This window comes from Trematomus bernacchii, unplaced genomic scaffold, assembly GCF_902827165.1.
Source record: "Trematomus bernacchii unplaced genomic scaffold, fTreBer1.1, whole genome shotgun sequence".
Classification (NCBI taxonomy): Eukaryota; Metazoa; Chordata; class Actinopteri; order Perciformes; family Nototheniidae; genus Trematomus; species Trematomus bernacchii.
The window spans coordinates 353,602-367,500 of record NW_022987605.1 but is presented as its reverse complement, the minus strand read 5'-3'; the positions used below and the strand labels follow the sequence as shown (position 1 = coordinate 367,500).

Sequence of the window (13,899 nt, the reverse complement as noted above, 5' to 3'; positions counted from 1 at the left end):
CAGAGGTCAGATGCTGTTAAGGTTAGATTGCAGGCGTGACTGCACAAGTGAGCAGGATAGGTAATAACTTGTGTGTATCTATAGAGCTATAAGTTCAATAAATCACTTTAAGGGGTGAGATTCATGAATACATGTATATGTATATATATATATATACATATACATGTATGCATATCATATATATATATATACATATACTGTATATAGAATCAATGCAGATAGAGAGAGGGAGTTGTAGTGTGTGTACAGTTTTTCTGTCTGTAAATAAATGCTACAACTCATTAAGACTGAAGCCCACTGGTCTTGCCAGCCACCTGCAAATTGCAATAAAAGGAGCAGAACAGGGCCAGGCCAACTGAAGGTGCTCTTTAAGGTAGACCAGCTATTCTCTTTCTAGTGACAAGTGTTTACCAGCAAAATAAGTTTCTTTTATGATTTCCCAAAAGATATATGTTCTGTATGTTTCATATTCTTGTGATTTAATAAATGTAACACGATGTTGTATCGTTATCCAAATAATCAATATAATACTGTGAAGAAACTTGTGATTGTGACAAAGAACGAGATGTCTCTGTTCCTTTTGGCTGTTTGTACAACAGGACTTTAAGCAGTGGATTTGCACTGTAGGCTCGCTTCATTCATTTTTCTTGGCACCTACAAAGGGTGAGGAAATGAAGTGAGTTTTCTATTGGGATGAAGTAATGGCAATACAAAGGTCTGGAAATTGCCCTTCATCTCTTCGGTATATTTACAAAGCATTCCATTATGGTTCATAGATTTAGGAAAACACCATTTGTTTAATTCATATACCATCATTTTGGTAATATGATATACGCCAATGGCTTTCCTATGAAAATAAGGATAACGTTTCTACATTTTTCAGCAACCTTTTTTTTTACTCATAAGAAAGTGAATATCCCCAAGGTCAACAGCTCGGCACCACAGAGTACTGGTGCTGTGCTAATGTGAACATTTTGATCTGCAGATGGTTCACACCCGGATTGTTGCAGAGAACCCGTAGATCCCCGTGAGTTGAGGGGACGCTCTATTTTTAGGAGGGGCTGCTGCAGGGCTCCTTGAAAAGGCATCTGAGAGATAACTGCTTGTGTGTTCCACTGTGGTGGGCAGGGCTATTTTATAGATGTACCTTCAAAATAGTGTTCATGTTAAAGAATATAGTTGTTGCAAGAGATACAAGATCTTTGTTTCGCTATGGATTGTAGTGTCATGTAAACATGGGGAGGTTCTCCATTTAAATCCCAGCAACAAACAAAATGTGCACTGATGAAGTGTCTTTGAGCCAGACAGTAAATGTGTCTCCATTAGCTGTTTGGGTTATGCTTCATGGTGCATCAAAGAGCAATGCTAAATATATATACTATCAAATAGCTATAGTGAATATGTGTGCGGGTGGTAAGCTGCAAACCTTTGTCCATGGTCAGTGTGTGTTCTCAGAAGCACAGACATGAGAGCTGCCTGCTGGCTACGACCTTTGGGACAAAGACAGTAGTGGCTGTCAGCCGGGGAACAGACAGCAGAGAGGCTGATTGACGATAAGGACAACTGCTGGTGGAGAAGACGGCACTGTACGGGTAGAGGGACAGTAGAGGCACACAGCAAAGTGACACTCAATATCATAGAAAGGAACCTTTAATCAACCTGAATTAGATGTCCTGGGTTTTACCCTCAAATGGCACACATTCTTTAAAAGCACAACATGTGAAAGCATGGAGATCTGGACCTTTAACATCTTTACTGCTAGTTGCTTGAACATTATCTGGAGCGTAGGAGTGAACCTCTGTATCCACTTACAGTTTCATGAATGATTTGTTGCTCACTGACTGACAAACTGGCACTTAGTTTGTGACTGATGGCAAGGTATGAACATTTCAAAACTAAGGAAATGATGTAGTTAGGGACCCAGTGAGAAAACAGATCAATGTTACCCTGATTACTTGGAATGTTGGAATGTAAAGGATAAAGATGCAATTTGCTTCCCTGGCAAAACTCCCAAGTACATGAGAGCAATAACATCACATAGATTGGACCACTCATTATTTATTTTATAGACAGGCAGATTTTTGGACCCTTTTCAAAAACCACTACAGATGTCCTAGTTCCTGCAGCCTCAATGTCTGGAACAACCTGCTGGATTCTACATCTGGCCCAGAAGATCATCTCCTGTCTCCATCTGAAGTCACTGTGAAGAGGAAGTAAAGACACTGGATCCATCCAACAGGTGCTGGGGTACAGCATTGCACTCTGGGTCAGATCAGGAGTCCGGACCCCTCCCAGTTCCCCTGCAACCCCTCCTCCCAGCCGTTTCTTGCTTTTGGACCATTGTCTTTTCCATATGGTTCCAATCAACTGGGCCTCAGGAGTCAAGACTTTCCCTCCTAAATTCTTGTCTTTATTGGTTAGCATGCCCACTGTACGCCCCCCCCCAAAAGACACATCTTCTACCTTCAATGGCCTCGAGACAACGGTGTCTAAAATCCCTTTTCTGGTCTTCATCCAATGTTAAGTCAGTGATCAGATTGCAATCTAGCCATATGCATTGAATAAAAGAAGATCTGTGGATTTTCCAAAGAAAACTTCATGAATATTTGATCATAAATGCTAACCCCAAAAATGTTTGGTATCCCCAAAGTATTTTTTATTTAAATACAAATCTTTATGGGACTTGGACTAATGGGAACCCAGGCATAAGGCCACAAAGTAATGATGTAAGGTTATCGTCCTGAGGAGATCTAAGAGCTTTGGAGGATGTGTTTGTCTTGGACTCACAGACACACTATAAAGCTACTGAGTCAGGTCCTTAGAAGTGAAGAATGTGTGGCTCCTGTGGATCTGGAAACTGCTGTTGGTTTTACTCTCCTGTCAAGTAACCCCTAAACCAAGCAGGTCACAAATCCAAAGTGCTTCTTTGGAAGTGTGCATGTTTAGAATTTGCATCATTCTTTTCTTATTTTAAGTTTATTTATTGCAAGTTCTGTTAATCACAATTTTACAACATTATTTTATTTGTAATAATACACAGTCAAAGATAAATACAGGTGCTTAGACCATAATCATTATAACAGTATATAGTACTGTGTTGTAGTATCATTTGTATTACATTTGAAATAAGTTATAGAAATACATCAGAAAGCATGTAAATCAATCCAACAGAGAGACAGTGGAGGGACAGCAGTGTGGAATCAGATGGATTCAAGACTCAATCCAACAAATGCTTCAACTTTTTTGTTAAATATGTTCAGAACAAGATGAGAATAAATCAATAAAAAAGAAGATTCAACTCAACCAAATATAATGAATAGCATTAAGACTGAAACAGCTAGCATGACACTTTTATAAAGTTTAGAATATATCGCGTTGTATCTTGTTTGTTTAACTCTTACAGATATAATATCCATGTCACATTTCTTTACTTTGAAAAGTCCAATCTGCCTCTAGTCGTCATGCTTACCCAACTGTGAAATGCATAGACAAATGAGCACACTGTTCCTTAATGTTGCAACACTTCGTTTGTTTCAAATCCAACTAAAGGGTTTGGAGTTGGCGTGTGATCCGACTGAAAAAAGTGACTTGCGTTGATTACATTATTAAGAAGCAGCACTCTTTCCAATCTTAATGAAGAGAGAATAGTGTGACATTGGCTACATGTGCCTTTTATTTTTCCACATTATAGAGTTGAGGAAAGTAAAACAATGTTATAAGTGTTGTGCCAATAAAACACCCAATTACTGTAGCACCCTATGAATGTTGCAAACCTGAAAGAAGGATCCTCCCTGTCTTAGCCTTATGCCCCCTTCTCTCTCTAAATCAATTACTGGTAACCATGGAGGCCTGGTGAAAGCAGTCTGACAACAGGCCTGTTTCCTGAGAACACAAAGGGCCTTTCATTGGCCGATGCCCCAGTCAGGACTGAAGCCGTCCATATGGGAGCCTATTCTGTGGGGTTCTGATGTGAGAGGAGAGAACCGTACTGACGAGATGTATGACATCACCTCATAAGTGTGTGTGTGTGTGTGTGTGTATGTGTGTGTGTGTGTGTGTGTGTGTGTGTGTGTGTGTGTGTGTGTGTGTGTGTGTGTGTGTGTGTGTGTGTGTGTGTGTGTGTGTGTGGAATAATAATAAGAAGAAAGTTGTTTTTGTATACCCTTGCCTGATGTGATAATGATAACTTGGTTTTCGTGATATTGAAATGGGAGCCTATAAACATTAACAGGGACCTATCATGCAAAATGCACTTTTTGATGTGTTTTATACCTAAATATGTGTCCCTGGTGTGTCAGGGAACTCAAAAAGTGTCTCTATCCCTCCGTACCCAGATCTCTCAAAACGGGGGTACAATGGAGCTGATCCAGATTTGCGTCCGATATGACGGAATATCTGAAATGTGGACCCACGACACTAAAAACGTTGCTATCAGAAACAATGAGCTTTGACCCCCTGTGGCCCCCCTCCAAAAGAAGGGTTTATAATGATAATACAATTTAGGGTAGTGTTGTGTTGTAACTAGCGGAAGGTATTTTGTTTTTCATAATGTCATTTAATACAATTTTAACTACTGAAACTAATTTTGCCACGAAAACCCCAAACCATCATGGTATTTTATGTTTTAACTGTCACTGTACCCCTTGACACTGTGCACTACCACAGGACATGAAATGGTCTCCTCCTGTCTCTGTGTCTCCTGCAGTATTCAAGCAGCAGGTCCACAGCCCTCTGGAGCAGCCCAAGAAACAGAAGCCTGGAGGGGGGGGGGCCCGTCCCCTGTCAGAACTGTGGCAAGCCCTGCAAAGGAGAGGCTCTGCGGGTCCAGAACAAACACTTCCACATCAAGTGCTTCGCCTGTAAAGGTATGTCCCCGCCAGCTGTTACCAAACAACCTTCAAGTTCCACACCCTAAGAGGAGACCATAAGACGGGAATGTTGCTTGTAAAGTAGGAACATAGCTAGTTTGGACCTTTTGTTGCGTTCAACTGAAAACGTACCAATATCTACCATTTCTAGATCGAATATACAAATACTTTCATAAGTAAAAATGAGCTTACCACTATGGTGAAATCATTCAAATGTGGATTTTAACCAATGACACTAACGTCGTTTATCTTTTTGACTAAGTATTCTGAAAAGTAAGAGTTGTGGCAGAAAACGATTGATTTTAACTTTTTAATAAGATAAAATATACATTAATGAAGATCAATTACTGTTAAGGAACTGATTTTTACATGGAGCTCTTGAAGCAGACACAATAATTAATAGCTTTTTCTAAAAGATAATACATTATGACCCTTTGGGGAATAATATAAACTTATGTCTATTTGTCAAGATTCTTTTGGGAGCTTTTTATGAAAATAAATCATAAAAACGTACTTAAAACAAACAACTACGGGTGAGCACAAAGACGCTGTGTTGAAAAGACATTCATATGATTCCGTAGAGGTCAATCATTGCTCTTTTTGAGCAATGATCTGAAAGAACCAAAAACATAAAAGAAGAAAAAGGCAACAAACAACAATCTACTGTTCAAATAAAAAGAAGCTAATATGGTGAAACATTAGAATGTACCCATGGACAAAATCACATGGTGTTTTAATGTGAAGACGCTAGTCAAATCTCAGCGTCAGGTGACCCATGATTGTACCATTGTGGCTAAATGGAGGTTTCAAAAATGTCTACATTTGAACTTAATTATACGTATATTTGTAAAATAATTTAACAAATAATATAACTTTATAAGGTTTCGGGGGAGGAGATAATCTGGCTTCTGTTTTTAATGGGAAAGATTACACCCAGCATTCATTCTTTGGACAACTGACTCTCCAGTTGTCATGGTAACAATTGCTATAGCTATAGCTTGGATGCGCAGTGATGGAAACATGACTCTCTGATAGACATGCTAATTTCCCCCCCTTTCCATTGCAATGCTATGGACGCGCGTTTATGGGAATTTATGTTTTTTATTAACATACAAAACATTTAAAATGTCCCAACCTTAAAGCTACCAGACTGCTGATCATTGTAAAACATATAACTTTATTCAAACTCAACAGAAACAAATTAAATAATACAAACGTATTATTACCGTCTTTGTTAATTTTTGTACTGTTCCAACAATCAGAACATCTGAACATATGTTAACCTGTTAAGCCCCAAGCCTGTTTTTGGCTGTATTTGCCGTTTCTCTGGAACCCATTGGTTGATTGACACCTCTTTTTAACCGTTAGAGCCAATAGAATCGAGGGGAAGTTCCTAAATCCATCTAAACATTTCCATTGAGGAGTGAGAGTGATGCGCACGCAGTTTGCCCAAAACCGGAAGCTGGGTTGTAGCTCGAATAGCAGCTAATAGCAGCTAATATGAAATCTCCGTTTTTGACAAAAATAGAATGATGGATTATCAGTAATCATTTCAAAGTGACACAGACACATTGGATTAACCTTCAGCAGCGTGTTTCTCGTTGTAATGCCATTGAACACAACTTTTGATCAGAAACAGCAAAAGGTAAGACATATTTGCAGTTACCTTGGTTGCTGATTGGCTAATGGTTACTCAAGCCAAAAAATCGTTATGACATCATAAAGTGGCCAAAATCTGATCAGCTCATTTTCAGACAGGTTTCTATAGAAATGGATCAGGAGAAAAAGAGAGAGAATCTTTGTTCCTTTTTCCTTTACACAGAGGGGACACATGTTTATGTATAAAAGACATGAAAAAATGGATTTTGCATAATAATAATAATTTAAAAGAGCGACTGAATTAGTAAAAAAAATGTTTGAAGGGTAACCAATGTTACTTTTTTACCTTTCTATCGTTCACTTACCTTGCTTCCAGTGCTGGACATCTACACACCAGGAACTAGGACAGAGAAGCAGGCTTCTTCCTGGCAAAAGAAACAAAGTCTATCACATTCTTTCTAGCAGGTTCTCTGTATTTAGCAAACCTGCATATACCTGCTTGTTTGGGTGGAAATATTATACGTGTTCTCCATTATTATAAAGTTATTTATAATAATACTGTTATTGGTACTTGGACAACAAGAGGAAATGTGCTAAGAGAGTGAATACGGATGGGTCAGTAATGTCTAATGATTGTCTTTAGATTGTATGAATGAGTGTGTATAAAGCGGGTTGGTGTTTGTGTGTATTTTGGGTTGAGTGGTGAGTGTCAGATACTTTAAACGTGTGTTTTATGTGTGTGTGGTGTGGTGGCTGTGACTGAACTTTATAGCCCTGTGTGCGCCCCTCCCAGCCCAGACCCTCAGCACGAGCCTTGTGTCAGATTTCTGTTGTTGTCAACACATTCTCAGGTTGCTAGGCTACCATTGGTGTTGCAACAATGTCGGCAGCTCCCTGAGTTTATCGCCTTCAAACTTGCACTGACCAGCAGACTGCCTGTCTGTACACCCTGCCCCCCCCTCTCCTCCATCTTGAAACATGGGAGGACATAGCAGGGTGTGTGCAGAGCCGATAGATGACGCATGTGTCATCTGTTTGTCATTTATTACAACTTGGACAAAGTAAATAGTGAAGATCAGGGAACATTTTCACAATATTTAGTCCAACAATATCACTAGTCAGACAATCGGTCTGACCCTGAAGCTACAGACACAAGATACGCCATTTGCTCTTTGACCCCAGAGGTTGGGCGCAGAGCCTCGTGGTGAAAACAGCTGGTTGAGTTTGGTTATGCTTTCCTCCCCTGCTAGCTTCAAGGTCATTGGTAAACGAGGTCAAAGTTGAAATGACTTTATTTTGGAGCGCAGCACTCGCCGACAATTTGTCAGTGAAAGCATGAGTAGTCATGCATACAATAAGTCCAGTACACCTCTTGCTCATACAGTTCAGCAGCATCTGTAATAATGATTATAGGCGACATGATGAATAGTCCACAATGTTGCTTTTTAGGTATGGTTCTGATTTTACTTACTTAAAGCCACTTAACACAGTAGAGTATATTTTGTGTCCCCAGTGGTAGTATGAAAAAAACATTGTGGCAGAAATCATGCACCATTCATTTTATTAGGATATTAATCTATAAATATTTTTACAATAATACAACTTTAACTTGTACTTCTTCATTGGCTTATGGTTTATGACCTAATCCATGATGTGTTATTAATTTTGTGTAGCTATTAATACTGTGATGCCTTAATAATTGGGCTGAGTTTATTCCTTCATGCCAAGCTTTTATCTTTGACTTAGGTTGCAGCCACACGAGGACGATAACGGAAACGCACCGAAATCGTAATAAAAAAAGTCTTCCGTCCACACGCAATAGGCACCAGAAACGTGTCTGTCCACACGAGACAGCTTGAACCGCTGGAGATGCTGTAGTACATATGCCGGGCCTGTAAGTGGCGCTGTACTTCTGCCACAAAATACACCAAAAGCAGCGAAGAAGACTTCTCGCGCATGCATGGTTGCCATGGTTGCCCTTCTGTTTATTCTCCGCGCTGGATTTAACAGCAGAGGTGGGGTTTCGCCGGTCAACATGTCCGTTAAAGTTGAAATCTTCCAGACAAAATTAGAAAAGTGCCGGTCAAAGGTCTTCTTTGTTATTTATTGAGCTTTAAAACAAATGAATAACGACTCTATATAATAATAATATAAGAATAATACACCGAGGACGGAGCCTCTCTTTTCCTCCCCCTCTCCTGACAGCCCGTCAGTATCCGTGGTCTCATGCAGCAGCTGATCCAGTAATGAGTGACTCGACAGTAAAAATAAACATATTTATAACTAGTTTAGGTAGTTTGAGAGGTAATTAAAATAGCTAAGGGTGATGATCTAACTTGAAGTGTGTGTTTTGTTCTGCACATCGCTCCATCACAGCGGGCGGAGCTGCAGGTGATCATGCAGAGCTGCAGGTGATCATGCAGAGCTGCGTGTCTCCTCTCCTGTCCGATTAGACTTCACTCGCGTTTATGTCCATCAAAACTAGCTGGAAGCTCCTGCTGGGTGCACTGTCCTGTGAGATACCGGGACCTGGCTCGAAACACTGGGGCTATTGCGTCATCGTTAGCAGGAAATTATCAGTTATAGGGCGTAATCACAGAGCCGTTTGGCCCCCCAGAGCGTTTCGTCCGCAGATCTACCCACATTGGGACCCGTTATCATTATCGTTTTCTGCGTTTCCATGTCGGCCTCGTGTGGCTGCAGCCTTAAAAAGAAATGAGCAAATTGTGGTAATTACACACCTTTGGGTCATACATACAAATGACAGATGTTAATAGCTGAAAGTCACTATTTCACAGTTACTGGAGGTCATGATTAAAGGAACAGAGCATGTTTTCTTCACTAGGAAAGTTATGTGGCTGTCAAACTCAATGTCATCACGGGCCACATCAGCATTATGGTTGCACTCAAAGGGCCGGTTGTAACTTTAAGACTATACATATATAAATATTTTATATATATAAAATAATGTATTATATTACATTATTGCCTCTGCATAGGATTATTATCGGATAGGGTAATAACTCCATAATTAACTACATTTTGAACATTAACATAAAACATAAAAAAAATAGGTAAAATTCTGAGAAAAGGGTTAATTCTAAGAAAAAAAAGCATATTTTGAAGAAAAAAAGGCAAATTCTGAGAAAAAAGTCAAATTTGAGATGCATTGTGCTACATGTAGTTTATGGGCAACGTGCTTCTGTAAATCGCCATGTAACCGTATAATAAACATATTATATTCTTTGCAAGCTCTTGTGGGCCACATAAAAGATTTGACCCCCGGGCCTTGAGTTTGACACCCCTGTTCTAAAGGCTTAATTAGTAAGCATGGGGCTGGGAAGTATTAATACCGTTTAGAGCAGGGGTGGGGAACCTTTTTCCTCTCAAGGGCCATTTCAATTTTTTCAACATCCTCCGAGGGCCGTACAGTTTGTGTTGCCATTCATTGTACTAAAGATTCCTTCAATAGATAGCCAATGTTAAATGAAAAAAGGATAATCCATCATGTTATAATTAATGTTAATGTTAGTCCACGGCCAACATTTGATATTCTTTTGTATTATTATTATATTGCATATTTTAGTTTTGCAGCATCTGATGAGCACTCATTTCTGTTTTCATGGTATTTGCTGAGTAATTGTGATTTATTTAGGATTCCACTGTGCCTGCCTCACTACATCCTGTTATGTCTGCTTTAATCTGACACCATCAATAGCACAGAGCTGAGGACAATTCCAAACTACTCAGAAAGAACTCTATCACTAATGTGTTATTACCTCATCCAAATAGCATTGGAATACTCAAATGGAAAAATATGGGGTGACACCCTGATGTTGACAAGCCTGCATTACATTCATTAGTGTAGAGTATAAAAGTTGGAATGGTGACATGAAAGGACTCATTAATATCAGACACAGCTCCTTCTTTGTCATCCATAGACTCCCCTCTCACCACACCCTTAAAAACAGTGGTATGTTTTATTGAAAACCACTTGCTTCCCCATAAAGCTGATCTATTCATGGAATTGTTTTAGTCTGCTAAGCTAGAAACTTCTCAATGCCAATTACACATCAATTGGGAAAACAATACCAACACGCTTTCCTCTTATAGTTTCTCTCTGCCTTAAAACATTGATATTGCATAAGATCTCAATATGTCACTTTTTGACTTCTACAAATTCCTAATTTTTAATATCACAAAAAAGAAGAGTGAGAGTTGAAGAGGAAACTGAAGGTGTTAGAGCAGCCTCATTGGTCCTTTTCAACAGATGGAGCTAGAAGGGTTTCATGACATGATGTAGGTGTGGGCCTCATGACATCATGTGCTCTGGGGAACATCACATCGCTGTAATGGCGAGCACTTTGGGGAAGATGATCAACGAAACAGTTACACCTTTGATTGGGTGGTGGATTCATATATTTCAATGGTTCTTTCAATTGAGAACATGACTCATTGATTTCTTGGTCAGGTTTCGTAACCGTTTCCCACAAAACCCTGCCCTCACACTTAAATATCCCCTTCTGGGATTTATATGTGTTCTGCTTCTCCTCAAACTGTGTGCACTTGCATATCTTGTTTCCTGCACACACTTCCTGTGCTCTAGCTTCAGCCTTTTCTTGCCACACTCAGGTTGATTCTGGCCTCTTGTGAAACGGCCTGCTCTCAGATTTCTCTTTTTGTGCAAAATGGGCAAGGTCTAGAAAAAAACCATAAAAAATATAACTATGTTATCAATGCTCTCAAGCTGGAGGATAGATCAAAGCCATGAAGGAATTGATAGCAGCCAATCATATCGAACGTCAAAGACCATCCTTGAACTGAGATAGTGATTACGATCTCCTGCTCATAAACAACCAAGGTGTTATCATGTGACAGGGGTCCAGATTTAGGTTGTGTAATAATGACACGTTACCATCTCTATTTGCTGAAGTCTGAAAAAGAGTGGATTTTCTACTAAATAACTTTCACTTAAACATTATAGTTATAGGTTTGTGTTAAAATATGGCTGTGTTGTCAAGTCTTTGTAAGAACATTTCCATAATAGATTACAGATTTATACAGGCGCTGCTGGCCACATGTTGAAGCCCTGATGGTGGATCGGGGGTGTTACAACAGCAGATGGTTGTGATGTTCTCAGTAGGGTGTTGGCTGTTGGATTGTCTCTTTCTTGGACGCAGGCTGACCAGAACGGGGGGGGTGGGGGGGGTGGGGGTGTTCGTCATTTGGCCAGGAGCACTGACCTCACACACACGTGTTTAGGGAGAAAGGAAAGCATCGCCTCTTGTTGAGTTGTAGGGCAATCTTTATATAAATGCTATATAGTGCATATGACACCTGGGGAGGATTGGATCTGAAGTTATATAGAATAAGGAAGAGTCAGATTGTCTGTCTTTGGTGCAAATGCAGTGATGTTTAGCACTGCCCTTCTTAGAGAGCACCTGTCAATCAAACACTTGTATCTGTGGTGTCTTTGCAGTTTAATATCTCATTTTGGCTGTGGAAATGAGTTTACATTGCACTTCCTTAAAGTAGTGGCTGTTGATAGTCTCTTATCTTGGATGACTGTTAACATTTTGGATGACCCCAAAATAAATAGTTAAATAATGTGGCTAACCATCGAGCCTTATCACAACCTGTCTCATTCTGGTCACCAATGGAAATGAATGGCATTAGATTTGACTTCTTGCTTAAAACCCTAATCTACTTAGAAGATAAAGAGTAGCCCACTGATTTACACAACAGACAGACCCCCCCTGCCTTCTGCTTCATTAGACGCCTGCTTGCAGTTTGGCTAGTGTAGCGGGAGTCAGAAGACTCGACCTTGAATTTTTTCTTTCAAGATCAGTCCCATAGCTGATGCAGTCAAGGTCATAGAATATACTAGAGAACACCTGACCCACACCCCACACCCCACACCCCACACCCCACACCCCACCACACACACACACACACATGTTGCTGGCAGACAGCAGAGTCGCAGCCAGCAGTACATCCACTGAAACCATTCCAGCACGAATAGAACAAGGACTGGCCCACAGGAAGGCTGCATGTTGTAGCGGGACCACGTGGTTCTTTTCTCACACTTCATTCATCTATTTTTTACACAATGTTTTTTAAGTAATTATTGTTTATCTTTGAAGACAGGTGTGTTTCTGTGTGTGGATCAGGTGTTTGTTGAGTGGCAGAAGGGAACACCCCATATTCTAAAAAGAGCTAAGAGCATTGATGCTTTCTTCCAGTCGAGGTTGTTCTCCATGCAAGCGAAACACAAGATACATATATAGCTGAATGCGTGTGGTGTAACATCAACTGTGCTCCGACAGGGATTACACCAATTCAAAAGAACTTAGAACACCCTGAAATGTTTGTGCCAATATTCCTCAGTCTAAATTCCCTTTCTTTACACTGAAAGATAATTGTTCTTCTTGTTGTGTAAGATACCACATTTCCCACCCTTATAAAAACTTTAACTGACATGTTGGAAAACCGTTGTCCAGTAATTGCATCATTTCACTTTGTTATCAATCCCTGAGAGGGGTCACGGCATGCTAAAACCACCACAACAATACAATGTTTTCTCAGGAAGTGGACGACAGACTTTCCAGCGGCTGCTAGCGGCCCTTACATCCGCTCAGAGCCTGAATGAGATCATCTCCGGGCTGATGGAGAACACACCAGCACAGTGGAGAGCTGCAGAAATGAGTATATGTGTAAAAAAAGGGGTTTGCACGTGCTCTTTAGTCATTGTCTGATATAAGAAAAAAAGGTTGAATCCAGGTAGTTATTGAGTTTCAAAACACTCTTTACAGCACCTTTCAACAAGGAACCGTCTCAGTGTAGTTCTGATAGAACCTCTTTACAATTACAAAGGTGGAAAGCAGATTCTAGCACTACATTAAGCTTATAGCTCTTTAGATTTTAATGAACTCAATGCAGAGCCCTGGTCTTGAGACCTGGCCTCGATTTGACCTTCAAGAGTTTCGGTAAAATCTTAAAACAATATGATATATAAGACATATGACAGTGACCGACAGGGACGCGCACAGACATTTTGGGGGGCGGGTGCTCAAGTGAGAAAAAGGGCACTTCCCATAATCATTTATAAAAAAATGTTTTAAAACAAAAAGTTAAATATAGTTGCACATCTCTGACTTACTGACTAATTTATTTGAATACCCTCACACTCACGCAATTGTTTAATACTCAACAGAATTCTACAAAATAATCAGCTAACACAGAGACAATGGTCTTCTTTAGTATTCACTACGCACAAGAGCAGACAACAAACTAGTACAATTCATAGTTATTAAATGAGCAGCCAACAATCAAAATGATGAAGTTACTGTTTAAGGACATTACAGGCAAAAAGATCGTTTTTTCATGTACTTGTTATTTTGGTCTATTTTGCTTCCATGTTTTCTTTCACTCT

At 39.9% G+C, this 13,899-nt stretch overlaps 1 protein-coding gene across 9 annotated transcripts in view; it reads left to right on the top strand.

Annotated features, from left to right (window-relative positions):
* The window catches only part of ablim2 (actin binding LIM protein family, member 2), a 93,472-nt gene that overhangs the window by 37,403 nt on the left and 42,170 nt on the right, over positions 1 to 13,899 (top strand). For all 9 annotated transcript variants that reach the window (XM_034130866.1, XM_034130876.1, XM_034130871.1 and 6 more), the window contains exon 2: positions 4,706 to 4,865. The gene's annotated coding sequence lies outside the window, so the exon portion shown is untranslated. The remainder of the gene's footprint in view (positions 1 to 4,705; positions 4,866 to 13,899) is intronic.